This window comes from Xenopus tropicalis, chromosome 4 (genome assembly GCF_000004195.4).
Source record: "Xenopus tropicalis strain Nigerian chromosome 4, UCB_Xtro_10.0, whole genome shotgun sequence".
Lineage (NCBI taxonomy): Eukaryota > Metazoa > Chordata > Amphibia > Anura > Pipidae > Xenopus > Xenopus tropicalis.
Genome location: NC_030680.2, coordinates 99,654,176 through 99,671,432, shown reverse-complemented (window position 1 = coordinate 99,671,432; position 17,257 = coordinate 99,654,176). Strand labels below are relative to the sequence as shown.

The 17,257-nt window shown below is 39.5% G+C and overlaps 1 long non-coding RNA gene across 1 annotated transcript; it reads left to right on the top strand.

The window, feature by feature from the left end:
• The first annotated feature begins 7,782 nt into the window (after nt 1-7,782).
• Nucleotides 7,783-16,237, top strand: LOC105947150. The gene is made up of 5 exons (XR_001170552.3): nt 7,783-7,870; nt 8,690-8,719; nt 11,661-11,693; nt 15,155-15,234; nt 16,030-16,237. It is a non-coding gene; the product is annotated as an uncharacterized LOC105947150 (long non-coding RNA).
• The last annotated feature ends 1,020 nt before the right edge of the window (nt 16,238-17,257 follow it).

Sequence of the window (17,257 nt, the reverse complement as noted above, 5' to 3'; positions counted from 1 at the left end):
TTTATTCATTTCCTTAAAAACATTGTGCCTGCCGCGTTTCGTGCACATGGGCACTTAATCATAGGCAATGCGCACGAAACGCGTCAGGCACGATGTTTTTAAGGAAATGAATAAAGACTGAAGTTTTAGATACTATGGCTGTCCGGCGTGCTAACAAAAAGCCATCCTTAAAGAGATACTGACACCAGAAATTAAACCTTTTTTTTACATCTACAGTATCCTAACATTGTCTTTGCATGAGCTTTATAATTTTGCCATAAAAGTATTTCCTGAGGCTTTTTTCTGATCCACCATGTTCCTTTATGAGGGGGCTGCCATATTTGTGCCACAGCAGTCTGTTAGCATTAGAAGCCAAAACTGACAGACTGAGAAGGGACAGTCAGGTTGCAAAACAGTCAGGTTTAGGAATATCAAGTAAATATATTCAAGGAATATCAAGTAACAATTACAGAAGCAAACCTATCAGCAAAAAATGATCAACATGACCTATAGGCAACTTTTTATGTAGATTCATAATTTAAAAATCAGTGCTGTTGCTTCCAGGGTCTCTATAGATGACCTCTTATTATTTTTTCATACTCAGTTCAGCTGAATGTCCTTGATTGTTGTTTCTGTACCAATGCCATAAACCAGTTTGGCCAGTAACAAATTACGATGGAACATACTAGCAATCATTTAATCAACGAACAAAACATTTCCTATATAAGTTTTAATAATTTTTTTTTTAATTACACACATTCTGTAAACAACAGGCACACACTCTGTACCTGGCTTTGATGTCTGATCACCTGCTCTCTAATAGGCAAAGTGATTAACTGTCTTTAAAGTAGAATGATCAAAAGAAAATGTGACTGTTTGAGAAAATGCTGGGAAACTGGAATACACGATGTATAGTATTAAATATATGAGGGTGGGGGTCAGACTGCAGTGTGCAATGGATGCAAAGGACGGGGTTTTTGTAAAATAAGCAGATATGGTACTGGGAACTTTGGCAAGAATGAGGGCACAAAGAAGCATTTGTGTCCCAAAGTTACTTTCAATGTATTGTCACAAATGATGGAATTCAGGACATGTTTAAGGAGAGAGAAAGGAGAATTCTGAAGTAACCCCCTCGTGGTATGTGAATAAAATATATATAATTACACTGTGGATATCTTACTAGTTCTAGCTTGTGTAGCTCCTGCTGTTGCTGAACTAAAACCTCTCAGAACCCCAATGACAGATCCTCGTTACCTGCTATTCATTTAATCTCTATGCCTTTGAGGTTTCCATATTCTTCTCTGTGGCTCTATGTATTTTCCCTGCCCCCCTCTTTCCTAATCAGTCCTGCTTCCTCCACTATTCAATCTCATTGGTATTCTCAGTGAGGGAGAGAACAGCACACATTTCCCACTGGAATAATAAGGGGGCAGAAACAGGTCTGTTGGGCTTAGTAACAAAAAGTATGGCCATCACAAGCCCTAATGATTATTCATTGCACTTGTGTTAAAAAGTGGGTATACTGTCCCTTTAAGACTGGATATCTTTAAAAAAAAAACACGGGTTTGAGGGATTATAATAAGCTGTTTAGTTGTATGTAAATAATAAGAACTTCACATTTTTAAGGGCATTTATATTAACTAATTACTATTAGCAGTAAACAGTGCTTCAAGGTGGATAACTTCTTACTTTATGGCTTTTTATAGAGGAGGAACAATAAATGCCTCTAGTTGCTGCCAACTGTGATACAGTGGCTTTTTCATATTCTCACTGATGCGGATTGGCGGAAGCCCGGGGCCACTGGAATGTGACTAGATCTGGTAACATTTTTGGAGGGTGTAGTTCTCTTTTAAGCCCTGTACAGACAGCATCGAGATTACACTTTATTTTGCTTTCACTGTAAAGTGATGTTAGTCCTTTTGAATATATTGTTCCCATAGAGACTATATTCACGGCAGCAACAAAAATAAATGCAGAAAAAGTTGTCACATGGATGCAGCCTTATTGCTGTGATTAAACATCAGCCCAGCAGCATGGAGATTTCAAAGATCTTTGCTTCTAAAAAGAACCAATAAGCTGCAAGTAAATGTTTCTCAAGTGTAATTGCACCAGCAAGCCAGATTAATAAATCATTTTTTATTTATTAGAGATAAACATTTCACAGTCAGATGTTCTCTCCTTTCACTCCATTAGAAAGGAAAACATCCCCATAATGCCCCAGATGTAAAACAGAAATAGCTACCCTGGTACACACATTATGGGGCTGTGCTCACTTAAAAGAATACTAGGAGGGAATCTGCAACTGGCTAACAAACAATATCTCGGGGTGAGGTCCCAGTAATGCCAGAAACTGCCTCTTGGTGCTTGACTTGGCTGCTTCCCTGGACCTGCTTACAAAGATTTTTATCACAAAGGCACCGAGACTACTGACCCTCTATTGGAAGGACACTGCCCTCTGGCCACTGGATAGACAACCCCCAAGAGCAAGAATAGGTCTCTCCAAGAGCTGACATCGGTACCTAACTCTATGGTAGAACTGAACAAATCACTAAGGGTAGACTAAAGGGAATAGCCTATTCACAGGAAATGAAAAGAAAGTAAACCATGTAATACTTTATCCTTACCCACTCTCTTACTCTACAACACTTTTAAACTGTACCGTGCAAATACTGTTTAATAAAAACGCATTGAACAAAAAAAAAAGGAAAGGAAAACATGAAATCACCATAGTGTCCGAGGGGCTTTAGATGTGCAGTGAATGTTCATGTCTTCCATCACATGACACACACATGCAGTTTGTCTGTAACAATTGGATTGGACTTCAAACACCTTATTACGAGTCTAGCTCTATCCTACAATTATTTGTTAGTAAATGACATTAACCATTACTATCCTTGTGGTGAATTACCGTTTTTTTCTGTGTTCTGAATTGACCCAGAGACCAAGTTAAACTGACATTTGTTGACTGACAGAGCCAAGCATCATTGACATCTGTCACAATCCAGTTGAATGCATGTAAATGCAATGCATATTAAACAAGTCAAAATACTAGTGGGCTCATACTACACTATACTAAATGCTGCAGACTACACTGTTGTGTATCCATGCTCTTAAATTATTTGCTCCTCGCATAGTTTAGCAGCAGCTGCCAAAAGATCCATATAAAAATTCATATTCATCTACCCAAGGCCCTGTTCCATTCCATCTCTTACTTTACCTTTGAATGTCAGTGAGAATTCATCTTTGGGATTCCATCTGTTCCTGTTCTGTGACAGGATCCTACATCAAACACTTAATACATTTCCTGTAAACAATTTGCCTATTTATATGCACAAGTGATTTACTTAGTATATCAGTACTATATCCTGTGACAACTGCCCTTATATTTCCAGGCAGAAATTCAGTATATGCAACTATACTAATAGACACCTGAAACTGCTTAAAGGAACAGTAACACCAAAAAATGAAAGTGTATAAAAAATAATTAATATATTATATACTATTGCTCTGCACTGGTAAAAGTTGTGTGTTTGCTTCATAAACACTACTGCAGTTTATATAAATACCCTGCTGTGTAGCCATGGGGGCAGCCATTTAAATTGAAAAAAGGAGAAAAGGCACAGGTTACAGATAACAGATAAGTAGCAGATTCCCATTGTATTCTACACAGTTTTTCTGGTATCTTCTTATGTAACCTGTGCCTTTTCTCCTTTTTTCAATTTAAATGGCTGCCCCCATGGCTACACAGCAGCTGTGTTTATATAAACTATAGTAGTATTCCTGAAGCAAACACGCAACTTTTACAACAGTAAAACAGTACATTATATTTTAATTATTTTAAAACATTTTTATTTTTTAGTGTTACTGTTCCTTTAAGATTAGGACAGAGATGGCAGTAGCACTTGGTACCCAGCACCAGAGGGAAATATGTTAATAAAGTCTTTAAAGGTATGAAAACTGTTATCCTGGAACCAGTTACCCACATATCTGTGATATGCTATATTTTGACTGATTTGCTTCTGTTTGTAATATTAAGACAGTTTCTAGTACACAAGAGGTGGGGTTATCACATATTAAAATGTATTCCACAATATGATTATTTACATTCAAAAATACTAATAGCTGTCCCAAGGGGGCATGGCATTTCCACATTTTGATCTATATAGAAAAGAGGCTATCATGGCTCCACTAACCAAATAGCATGCACACAGATGGATAGAATTGGAGGACCAATTGACTGCCCCTCATAGAACCGCTGCCTCACTGTGGCTGGAAACCAAGTTGCCCAATACCTTAATAACTCTATTCTCAAATACTTGTAACCCTTTCTTGGCGCACTCACTTATTTTGGGCTGTATATTTGCTTAAATAGGAAATTTCATCCCCCTTTGCAGATAAAAGGTTCTGGGAACTGGGATTTCAGTGCAGTGCCTCCACCTAGTGGACACTGAGGAGCACACCTCAGGGGAATTTCCCCTAGGAAAATATTCACACACAATTTGCAGGAAATATAAACTTTATATATATTAGTGTGATATATATCACATATATATTAGTCATTGTTGAACTACAGCTTAGCTGGAGGAGGTTGGACATTCCTAAATTATATCATTCTTAACAAAATCTTTCCCAACATCTCTAACTCTGGTTCAGATTGGTAGAGATTTCATATTAAAGCTAGCATTAAACCATTTCAGGTGTTGCAGATAGCATTATTAAAACCTATTTATGATATTACCAGCATATTGCACAGTGCTGTGCTTGTTTGCGCAAGTGTACTCTTTTATTCTGGAGACTTAGCGTGCAGGAGATTGAAGCAGTGAAATCTCCTGCGTGCCCAATTCTAAAGCTTCAGGAGAAATGTAGAAGGAGCTGGGTGGTATGTGCCCCTTCATTTGTGCAAACAAGGGAAAGGTATGCTCTATACTAAATTTTAAACCATTAGGCGGGGGTACAAAGTGAGCTCCTCTGCACTCACCCATTATCAATATATATAGGATATTAAGACATTCTGTGCATTAAGCTATCATACAATTCCCTCCCCCTTTAAGCAAAACAGGGATTGTATGTCCATATATTGCAATATACTTCAAGCTGGCAAACAAAGTCAAAGTCATCCCTGGTCTGGCCAGTCCTACACTCACTCTTATCTGATTCACTAAGAATTCTACAGCTTAAATATATATTACCAAAGGGTTAAATGTTTATTGAAGCAGTAGAATTATTTATCAATGAGCAGACTCGTGCTGTGCCCTGAAGGATTTTTCTGAGAATAGATGGAAAGAAATGTGGTGTTCCTTTTCACTGAGGACTCAGTTCTGTGAGTGTTTATGACTGTATTTACATCTACAGCACTGGTAGTTACCAGTGCTGTCCAACTTCTGGGGTAATGAGGGCTGGAATTTTTCTGGACTACATGGTGGAGGGCTAATAATGGAAGCCATTTATGACCACTCCATTATTTTTAAACTCCACCCATTTTCAAACATGAGCTTTTAAGACTATGGATATCACCCTTCACTCATTTGTGGAAGAAATGTATATTAATGTCACATTAAGACATACCCTTAGATCCATATGCCTCCTCCTCCCCTGTGGATAGCACAGCATCCCCCAGCACATAATAACACCTTATGGACCCCCTTACAACTATTTCCAAATGATAGACTCCCAGAACAAATCCCTGCCAGGTTCAACTCCCTTAGGCAACATGGGGCAGGCAGAGTATGGCACAAACAGGCAGCATAGGACAGGCAGAGTGTGACACACACAGGCAGGGAAGGGCAGGCAGAGTATGGCACACACAGGCATGGTAGGACAGGCAGAGTATGGCACACACAGGCAGCATAGGGCAGCCAGAGTATGGCACACACAGGCAGCATAGGGCAGGCAGAGTATGGCACACACAGGCAGCATAGGGCAGGCAGAGTATGGCACACACAGGCAGCATAGGGCAGGCAGAGTGTGGTACACACAGGCAGCATAGAGCAGGCAGAGTATGGCACACACAGGCAGCATAGGGCAGGCAGAGTATGGCACATACAGGCTGGGTAGGGCAGGTAGAGTAAGGCACACAGGCAGCATAGGGCAGATAGAGTATGGCACACACAGGCAGCATAGGGCAGGCAGTACATACAGTGACACAATGTTGGCACTGCTCCTACAGTCTGAGGTGTGAACAGGTGAATAATGTGGGCATTTAAAGTCTGAGTCTGAGTTGTGAACAATCCAGGGGATTATAGGCATAGACAATATAGGAGTTTACAGCCTGAACCTGAGGTGTGAACAATGTAGGGGTCAATTAATACTGATACCATTTAAAGCTTAAATAAACATAAGTAGTCACAGCAGCCACACAGGTGAGGGCCACGGGGGGGGGGGGGGGGAGCATGGGGTGCTGCCTGTTGAACAGCACTGTGCTAGACCATTCTTTTGGGTACTTAATAACATCTTTGGAATTGGTGTTCTAGAGTAATTCTAGAGTGCAAACATTATTGTGTCCAGTCCTTAAAGGGATTCTGTTGTGATTTTTATGGTATACTTTGACTGTTTACATAGCAAATAATTTTTAGATTTTTTAATCTTAAAGCAACAAACAAATGTATTTTTTTAGTTGTAAAATCACTATTTTCTATCATGATGTCTTATCAAACATTTTGTAATGTGCCTCTCTACTAGTTAAAAACCATAGGCCACCATGTCCCACCAAAATCCCAATATGGCCACAAAATCCCATTGACTACATTCCTGAAGCCTGACAAGGAAAAGTTGCTTAAAAGATTGTTAAGGTAACACTGAGGGCTGTGGCAGACAGGGATATTAGTCGCCGTGCGGCAAATCTCCCTTGTCGCTGGAGACTTATCTCCCCGAAATGCCATCCCACATAAATTGCCGGTGAGATGGCATACGCAGCGCCGAAATTGCCGAAGTTTCCTCTCAAGGCAACTTCACTGATTTCGGCAAATCGCTGTGTATGCCATCTCACTGGAGATTTACATTCCAGCCGGTGGGATGGCATTTTGGGGAGATTAGTCGCCCCCAACAAGGGAGATTTGTTGCGGCCAACTAATCTCCGCGTCTGTCATGGCCCTGAGAAAAAACTTTCAGTTGTGCAGGAAGGCAAATACACAGAGGTAAGATAAGAGAAAATAAATATTCTTTTATTTGATAATCTCCTATATATACTTGGTGACCATAAGCAACACAAAAATAAAGGGGGAATATCATGAAAAGTAAAATTTAATATAAGCTTTGAAATTTGAAATACAAATTTTTCTTATTATAATCAATTGAAACTTTTGAACTGTTTCTGAAATAATCAAGTTATTTTTCTATATCCCCTCCTACCAATCGAGATCTCTTCATGCAGAGAGACAATCATCTCTAATGCCTGGTCTAGACAAAAGGGAGCTCACACTAATGCATTTGACCTACCTGTCAATCAAAATCTGACTGCTGCATGAAGAGAGACAGATTGCTGATAGGGGGATACTGACAAGTAAATAACAAAAGTTTTTAATTGAAAAGTGTTAGAAAGTCCCTTTTCATTAGGTTACTATAATTTTAGACTTTTTTTAAGTTCAAGCCCACCATGCAGGCCCATTAAGTAGAACAAATATGTTTTCAAAATGACTTTACTGACCTACAAGTTGGGTGTTCAAGTTTACATAGGCGAGTAAACAGGCATTGTTCCTACAGCTTTTCCAACTCTGCAGCAGCTGAGCTAAATAAAATTCACCTTGTGTCTTGTTCTGCGCATTTCAGTTCTGTTCTGTTGCTTGTATTGACGCACCTGCTGCTCTTTCCTGTTCTGTGGGACGTTCTCGCTTATGGGCAGGATGTACCTTGCGTCTGTCTGTTTACAATCATTTGACTTGAAGGAAGGTTTATGGTAGGTAAATCATGCAGAAATATTATTAGACAAACCCCAGAGAAGGTCAACATTTATTAATCCCATAGGACACACATACCTCAGAGATGTTGCATTCAGAACGGCTCTGTTTCTTTGTGCTTGCAGGTAACATATTGGTGATGGGTAAATCTTTTTGGAAAGTAGCAGCATTCATAACAAGATTTATATGAGATGGTTTCCATGCTTACATTTGTTTTGCATCATGAATTCAGTTATATGAAGTGACACATGCAAACAATAGAACACATAAGTGGGCAACACTTGTTTATTGTGTATACAGTTATCTATGGTGGATGCCATTTGTATGAATCATGCCTGTATATTCTGAGCGCAGCCTCTAGCATTTTTATGGCAAGCATCAATATATCTAGATTCACTTATTAGTATCATCTGAATTATACATTTAGATGGGTGGGAAGCCTGCAGGCGAGAAGCGACATGAGATGGATGTTAGAGTATTATTACAGGGGTGTTTTAAATAGAAGCGTTGGGGGGGGTTAATCCCTAGGATTGGCACTACGGCATACATATAAATATGGGGTGGTACCTTGCCTGTGGCCCTCCAGCTTTGATAGATTTGATACAGTTTAACCATGTTGCAGATTTAAAGGTACAGTCTTATTAACCCATATTGATTTGTATATAAGAAAACAATCATCCAGTTATGGGATTATATGTAGAAATAAGTCTCACAAGAATTACCACATTTTATTTATTATATGCCCACAAAAATGATTTATACAGTATTTCCTATAGTTAAACATTTTCTATGGTCTCTTTTTGTCTTTCTATATGCAGTTTTCTTCCTGACTGTCTTCTACCAATCAGGTAAGTCACATATATTCGGACCTGATTTTGGTTGCTCCTACCAAGCCCCAGGAATGTCTGTCATAGTTGCCAATTGGGAATGTTGGAATTTGGTTGCCAAACCACAAGTCACAATGACATTGGCAAGAAGCTGTACAAGGATGTAGCTATCTTGCAATTGTTATATAAATATAGGCTATGAAAAGCTCAACCCCCTAAAATATCAGTCCACTGAGTTACAGAAAAGCACAACTTCTATGTATCCCTTTTTTGGCTTTAAACCTGTTTTTAAAGGGGTGGTTCACTTTACATTAGTGTTTAGTATGTTATAGAATGACCAATTCTTAGACAGTTTATTGGTCTTCATTTTTTATTTTGTATAATTTTTAAATTATTTGCTGCCTTCTTTATCTCTCCAGCTTTCAAATAGGTGTCACTGGCCCTGGCGGCCAAAGTACGATTGCCCTTTGATGCTACAATTCTATTGTTATTGTTACTTTTTATTACTTATTGCCTCTCCTGTTCATATTACAGCGACTCACTCAAACCACTGCCTGGTTGCTAGGGTAATATAGACCATAACAACCAGATAGGCGCAATTTCATAATTAAAGAGTTGCTAGACAAAAAGCAAAATAATTCAAAAACCACAAATAAAAAAAGACCAACTGCAAATTGTGTGAACAACCCTTTTAACAACATTATGTATAACACAATGGCAAGGGGAGTGCTGCCACCTTGTTAGAAAATATAGCACTGATGTGGCTAAAGTTGGCCATGTCTGCAGAGATGTGTATTCTGATCCCAACAGTTCTCCTGGAGAGGACCAAGGCAATGACAAATCCCTGCGTGCCATAAAAATAACAGCAACATTTCTCACTTGTTTATATGAAGATTGTGCACCCAGCGACAGTACTGAAAATAGCCAGGGTTAAAGAAAGCTTTTTACAAAAGGAATGTGTGGGTTTGAGCACTGGCATTAGCTGCCATGGTGACTGCCATCGCCATTCTGACTTCCATAGTCGTTTTGTGGGAGCTGCATTGTCACTGAAGTAAGAGTTTACTAAGCAGTAATTAGAAATGTAGGAATTTAACACTGCACATCTCTAATACTTTACACTTTTCCAGCCCTATCCTGGTTATATAATCATAACTTGGCTTCACTCTGGTAATGAGATGTTCCAATAATATATGGATATTAGGACAGTTGTGCAAACTTGCCCAGTCCCCTGCCATGCAGAGGTTCTATATATGTAAACGTGCAATTTTATTTTCTGCTACTCTGATCTGGAAGATTGCCAAAGATCACAACGTATCGTTCTTTAGGCGCAGCCTTGCTAGGGTTTTTGTTTCAGAAGACAATACTTTGTACAGGCTAGAATTCCTTAAAGTGAGGGTCTCAGAATTCGGCACAATGGGACTTGTAAACACCTAAGAGATTCTTGGCAAAAGCTGCTGCTATACATTTAGGGGCACATTTACTAACCCACGAACGGGCCGAATGTGTCCGATTGCGTTTTTTTCGTAATGATCGGTAATTTTGCGATTTTTTCGGCGTCTTTACGACTTTTTCGGATTTTTTGCGATTTTTTCGGCGTCTTTACGATTTTTGCGTAAATACGCGAGTTTTTCGGCGTCTTTACGATTTTTGCGTAAAAACGCGAGTTTTTCGTAGCCATTACGAAAGTTGCGCAAAGTCGCGATTTTTTCGTAGCGTTAAAACTTGCGCGAAACGTTGCGCCTTTTAAGTTTTAACGCTACGAAAAAGGCGCGACTTTGCGCGCAAGTGTTAACGCTACGAAAAAATCGCGACTTTGCGCAACTTTCGTAATGGCTACGAAAAACTCGCGTTTTTACGCAAAAATCGTAAAGACGCCGAAAAATACGAAAAAGTCGCAAAATGTTCGTTTCCAATCGGAATTTTTCCAATTCGGATTCGAAATCGTGTCTTAGTAAATCAGCCCCATAGAGTATTCCATTACAGGCCCACTTGGCTAGCTACAAGCCCAAATCAATACCTTGGTTGTACTATTTTTTTCTATAAGGCAGTTACAAAACTGCAGTAGGGTCAGTCAATGGCAGCTTAAGAAAAGTAATACAGGTATGGGACCTGTTATCCAGAATGCTCGGGACCTGGGGTTAAGGGATTTTTCTGTAATTTGGATCTCCATAACTTAAGTCTGCTAAAAATCATTTAAATATTAAATAAACCCAATAGGCTTGCTTTGCCTCAAATAAGGATTAATTATACCTTAGCTGGGATCAAGTACAAGGTACTGTTTTATTATTACAGAGAAAAGGGAAATCATTTGTAAAAATTAGAATTATTTTCTTATAATGGAGTCTATGGGAGATAGGCTTTCCGTAATTTGGAACTTTCTGGATAATGAGTTTCAGGATAAGGGATCCCAAACTTGTACAGGAAACAAGGCAGAAATAATAATAAAGCATAAACCTAATATCTTTATTGCCCAAGGAAACATTTAAAATAAAGAGATAAATGCTCATTTAGATAATAAATTGGTGCATATTGCCATGTTTTGGGTTTTTTTTGTTTTTTTTTATCTGCAATGCACTATTGTTTCTATGGCATTCCAACGTAATTCAACCCACTGCAATCTATTTACCATAAAGTTTATTCCTGGTAGGAGGTAACACAAGGGCGAGGAGTATACCTCTTGCACCTACATTCAATAACTTAATTCTATAGCGTTCCTTTAAAAATATAGCACAAGTAGATGGTTCTAACTGCTGGTAGAATGGAGAAAACAGTTAATCAATATGGTCAATTGAAATGATAAATTCAGTATGTGCTAAAAAGAGATGTTCTGGAACACAGAAGTAGCAAATGTGTTTCATACTTTCTTGTCTATTTATGGAAGCCAAAATGGAAAGTTCTTGTCCATCTTATTCCCTGTGATTATGCTAACAGCAGATTATAATAAAGATTCTTCCACTTTCAGGACTTTCACTTGGAGGACAAGCTGCAAGTCAAGGTACTTTCCTTTAATGGGCACCATCTCCAGAATCCAGTAAATCAGGGAATAGTACATAAAGAATAATGGAAATGGAATAGTGGTTAGCTGGAAATGGGGTTGGCAAATCACTAATTCTACCTGATGATATCACTATGTACCATTTATAAGGGTATATTTTACAATATATAGACTGTAAACGTAGATCGTAAGCTCTATGGGCAGGGACCTGCATCCGCTTTTCTCTTTGACATCTAGCATCTTTAATGCAACTGTACTTTGTATCTATTTGTATTTATTGTAATAACCCCGATTTAATATATCAATTTATTATTCTGCTGTACAGCGCTACGTACATAAATAGTGCTATATGAATAAAGATATACATGCATACGGGATATGCATGGCTTTTAAATAGATAGGTTAAGGAATACTATCATGGGAAAACAAGTTTTTTTTTTTCAAAACTCATTATATAATAGAGCTGAATCCTGCCTTGAAATCTTTGGTTTTGAAATTTCACATAGAGCTAGCCATATTCTTCATTTCCCAGGGTGTCAAAGCCATGTGACCTGTGCTGATGATAAACTTCAGTCACGCTTTACTGCTGCGCTGCAAGTTGGAGTGATATCACCCCCCCTTTCTTCCCCCAGCAGCCGATCAGCAGAACAATGGGAAGGGAGCAAGATAGCAGCTCCCAGTAGATATCAGAATAGCATTCAATAGTAAGAAATCCAAGTCTGGCTTGGGACTCCTCCACTTACATGGGAGCAGGAGAAACAATAGGTTACCTGAAAGCAGTTCTAATGTGTAGCGCTGGCTCCTTCTGAAAGCTCAGACTCGGGTACAATGCACTGAGATGGCACCTACATACCAATGTTACAGCTAAAAAAATACATTTGTTTGTTGCTTTAAGATTAAAAATTGAAATGGTAGAATGAATTATTTGCTATGTAAACAGTCAAAGTATACCATAAAAATCACAACAGAATCCCTTTAAGGACTGGACACAATAATGTTTGCACTCTAGAATTACTCTAGAACACCAATTCCAAAGATATGTTATTAAGTACCCAAAAGAATGGTCTAGCACAGTGCTGTCCAACTGGAGGCACCCCATGCTCCCCCCCCCCCATGGCCCTCACCTGTCTGGCTGCTGTGACTACTTATGTTTATTTAAGCTTTAAATGGTATCAGTATTAATTGACCCCTACATTGTTCACACCTCAGGTTCAGGCTGTAAAACTCCTATATTGTCTATGCCTATAATCCCCTGGATTGTTCACAGCTCAGACTCAGACTTTAAATGCCCACATTATTCACCTGTTCACACCTCAGACAGACTGTAGGAGCAGTGCCAACATTGTGTCACTGTATGTACTGCCTGCCCTATGCTGCCTGTGTGTGCCATACTCTGTCTGCCCTATGCTGGCTGTGTGCCTTACTCTACCTGCCCTACCCTGCCTGTGTGTGCCATACTCTGCCTGCCCTATGCTGCCTGTGTGTGCCATACTCTGCCTGCTCTATGCTGCCTGTGTGTACCATACTCTGCCTGTCCTATGCTGCCTGTGTTGGCCATACTCTGTCTGCCCTATGCTGCCTGTGTGTGCCATACTCTGCCTGCCCTATGCTGCCTGTGTGTACCATACTCGGCCTGCCCTATGCTGCCTGTGTGTGCCATACTACTAAGGTAATGCTGGGGGTTGCTGTGCTATCCACAGGGGAGGAGGAGGCATATAGATTTTAGGGTAAGTCTTAATATGCCATAATATAATTCTTTCATATATGAATAAAGGGTGATATCCCTACTGTGAGCACCAACCATTTGGTTTTTGCTTCGCTACCACCATTAATGTGGGTATGGTCTTTAAAGCTCTTGCAAAGACATGGGTGTGGTTTGAAGTGGATGTGGTAAAAAATGTGCGTGGTCATGTAGACCAGAAAAATTCTGTCCCTCAATACCACAGAAGTTGGACAGCACTGGTCTAGCAGAGAACTGTTTATAGACATTGCTGGACATCTCTGATCTTTTGGTCCCCAGTTAAATGGATACTTTGCAGCAATTTGTTTATATCATTCTGAAAGGTTTTATTTGGCCATTTCTCTGGACAACAAAAGATGAGCTATTTATTAGTGTTAGCTCAGTGATCTGACAATTCAACTCATAGGAATATTGTATGAATGCACTGACTTCTGCTGAGAGATCAATCCATTAAAATAAATGCATCCAAGAAAGTCTTTGGCCTTTTCTAGACATCGCTGAACTAATAACACTGGAGGCTGAACAACCAAACTGATTGTTTTGGGGCCCAACATAAACACAAAAACACTGTGTGTGTGTCCAGCTTAAGTCTTCTAAACCCTTTCACCACTCTCTTACTATAAAGTAAATGGACAGCTGTGGAAAGCTTGAAGCCTGCCAACATGCAACTATCCAGTCATGCCAGATCAGATAAGTTAAGTTGCAGCCAGCCATGTGTTTCTATATCTTGTAGTACAGCCAGTCCTTCTCTTTGGGTCACTCAGTATATTAAGGGGGGTTCCTTTGCCAGCTAGGGGCAATACAGTATTATCATTTAGAAAATCAGTTTTTAAATAGACAGGATCCATTAATAACCAAGATATGTGAGAGGTTTTTCTCTTAAAAAAAGTCTTAATAAACAGCTATAAATATTATCTTAACCAAATATTATTATGAATGAATATTTTTGCAACCAGTCATTACCTAAATCCCGGGCCAAGTCAGGTCTCTTGAAGTTTAGTTTGAAAATCATTGTTCAAACTAAAGCTGGCCACATGCAGGGCTGTTGCCGTGTGTTCTGCTCATTCAAACCACTGGTACTATGTGATTATCCCCAAAATGGATAGGCAGATCACAAGACAAGTTGGAGGGAGGTGAGGACAATGTCCCTTTCAGATTAGCAGATGAGTTCCAAAATGTGCCTGAGGGATTTTTTGGTCTGAGCAGACTGTGGTAAGAACACATGATAGTCTGTCCAAGCCGCTTCCAGGGGAGCTTACCCCTCTGTGTATGGCTGCTGAATATGTTCACTTTGAGTTCACATTTAGAAGTAAAGTTATCAAGTATTAAAAACCACTAACTAACTGATTGATTGTACTCCCAACCCTGACACGCACTGAACCTACATCATGCAACAGGTCTGCACAACAGTCACCTCCCCACCCAAACAATATCATAAATAAAGCAAAGACCAAAAATGGTGCCCAGTTTTTTCCTTTTGTTTGCTCCCTCAAATTCATACAAAAATGAGGAGCATGATTCCTTTCAGTTCTGGTTACAAGATACTCCTCACTACAGTAGAGACACCTGGTATTTATAGTCCATGGTACAATGTTATACCAGGTGATACATGGGTTTGCAGTCCCTTAGTGGCACAAAGCCCAAAAACAAGACAGGCCCCATTGCCCATTGTGCTGTACTATTCTGGGTTCTGAATTCTCTGGGTTTCTGTGCTGCACAGGATGGATGGTTTTAAAAGTGGATTTCTTCATTGTTGATCAGACTGGATTGGTGAACACGACAAGTGCACTTCTAAGCCAGGTAATAACCTTAAAATAAAATATAAAGAATAACAAGTAACAACATTGTGCTCTCCTATTTAGTTGACTTATTTAACTATACAAAGAACTTGCCAGATTAGTTTGTGATCTGTAACTTACAGAGTCCCCTCATTTGGGGCCAACAGGAGAAAAAAAGGAAACTTATGCAAATGTTAATGCCTGGCTGTAAGTGCTATGTGCACCGATATCCTCTGAGTACCAGCAGCACCTTTGTTAGGGCATCCAGCCGAGTGGGTACTGCTGTAACAGCTGCCATAGGGAGGGTTTATGCCTTGTGATTGCGACAAGTAGTGGGCTCTGTCAAATGCCAATTCTTATTTTTAATGCATAAATCTAAATATATTTTAATGAAATGATATTGTGTACATATTCTGTGCTATATAGCCATGGGTAATGTTCCATTTAGGGATATGTCTATATACGTTCTCAGGGAAAGTTTATGCAACAATTGATTTAAATTGTTTCCCATATTGCGTGAGCATTGCCTGTATGGCACAGGGGACACTACCCAAATGACTTACTGTAAGTGTCTCATACAGGCAAATAATATTCATCAGTATGGCAAGTGATCAGTGCCAATTCTTTGTATTTTTCTGAGAAATGATTCATAGAAAATATATAATAAATAGCAAGGTGTGACAGTAACTGAGAAAAGGCACTTTGCACAAAGAATGCATTCCTGATGGCTCTTGGAGCACAGTCCTCTCCATATTGCTCTATTGCCTTGCCTGATAATGAAAGGTCACTAACTGGAAGTCTGTTTGATCTGATGCAGGTAGAAACATTGTTATCATCCCAGTTTCCTGCTGGAACCTTCACACTAGTGATAGTTGGAAATTCAACAGAGTAAATAAAGGGATGTCTTCAGGAAAGTCTGAAAGGCTGACGCAAAGCATAAATGAAAATGTTCTAAAACAACCTTTTGCTTGCTAGATGGAGGAATCCATGGCTCAATGGGCATATGCAATAAATCAATGAATGAAGTGATGTGTTGGAGGTTTATTTCTATGGTGGTGCGCATGCAGGGCAACATAGGGAAATTATAGTAAAAGATATCATACATGATATGCAAAGGCTGGAGCATGGCAACGTCATATTGTTTGTGCTGGCAGACAGAAGACCAACAACTCTATAAGCAACACATATAGGCAGCTGTTGACATTTATGGCAAGTGCCTGTTGCTGCACACATTGGGCATATTACCGCCAGACACCAGTTGTGTGCATTTTCTTGAAGAAATCTCCCTTGTGTGTTGCCATTTTCATTGCCACCGGAGAACACACACTATTTGACGTTAGCTAAAGTGGCTGATTGAGGCAAGGGCCAGTTACAGTGCACTACAGTAAAACACAATGGTTGATGATTTTCAATAAACAGAAAAATACTGCTGCAAAATCACAAAATTAAACCATTTATAACATAGAAAGGCTTATTTACATCCACAAGTGCAGTGACCAAAGTGCAAAATGTTTTTTTTCCCAATTTTCTAGCATCATTGCAGTCACAAGGAGGCGTTGTTTCTGACACAATTACTCTGCACCTGATGTGTCTTATTCAACAAAATTAATGCAACTGTGTGAATTTCATCAAAAATCGGACACAATCACAAGTAGTTCAGCAGGCATCATTTTTGGTAGAAATGTCTGTGCCCATTTCTTTAGACACCAGTGCAGTGCACCTATTGACGCTGGACACCTGGTCAGGAGGTGGGAAAAGTGTAGGTACACAATTGCACTTGTTATGCCCCCTAAAATCTACAAGTGAAAAAGAACTATTAGGGCTCATACTAACAAGTGTGTGTACCTGCACTCCCCTGCGGCCATGTTCTACTGCACATGAAGAAATGCATATCATTTTTTCTAACGGGGCTGTACTAACACAGGTGCATGTAAGCGCAGAACGCAAGTAGAAGACAGCATGTTGCATTCCACCTGCATTTGGCGCTTATATGTGCAAATGTCAGTACAGGAGTGCAGGAACAAACACTCATTAGTACGAGCCCT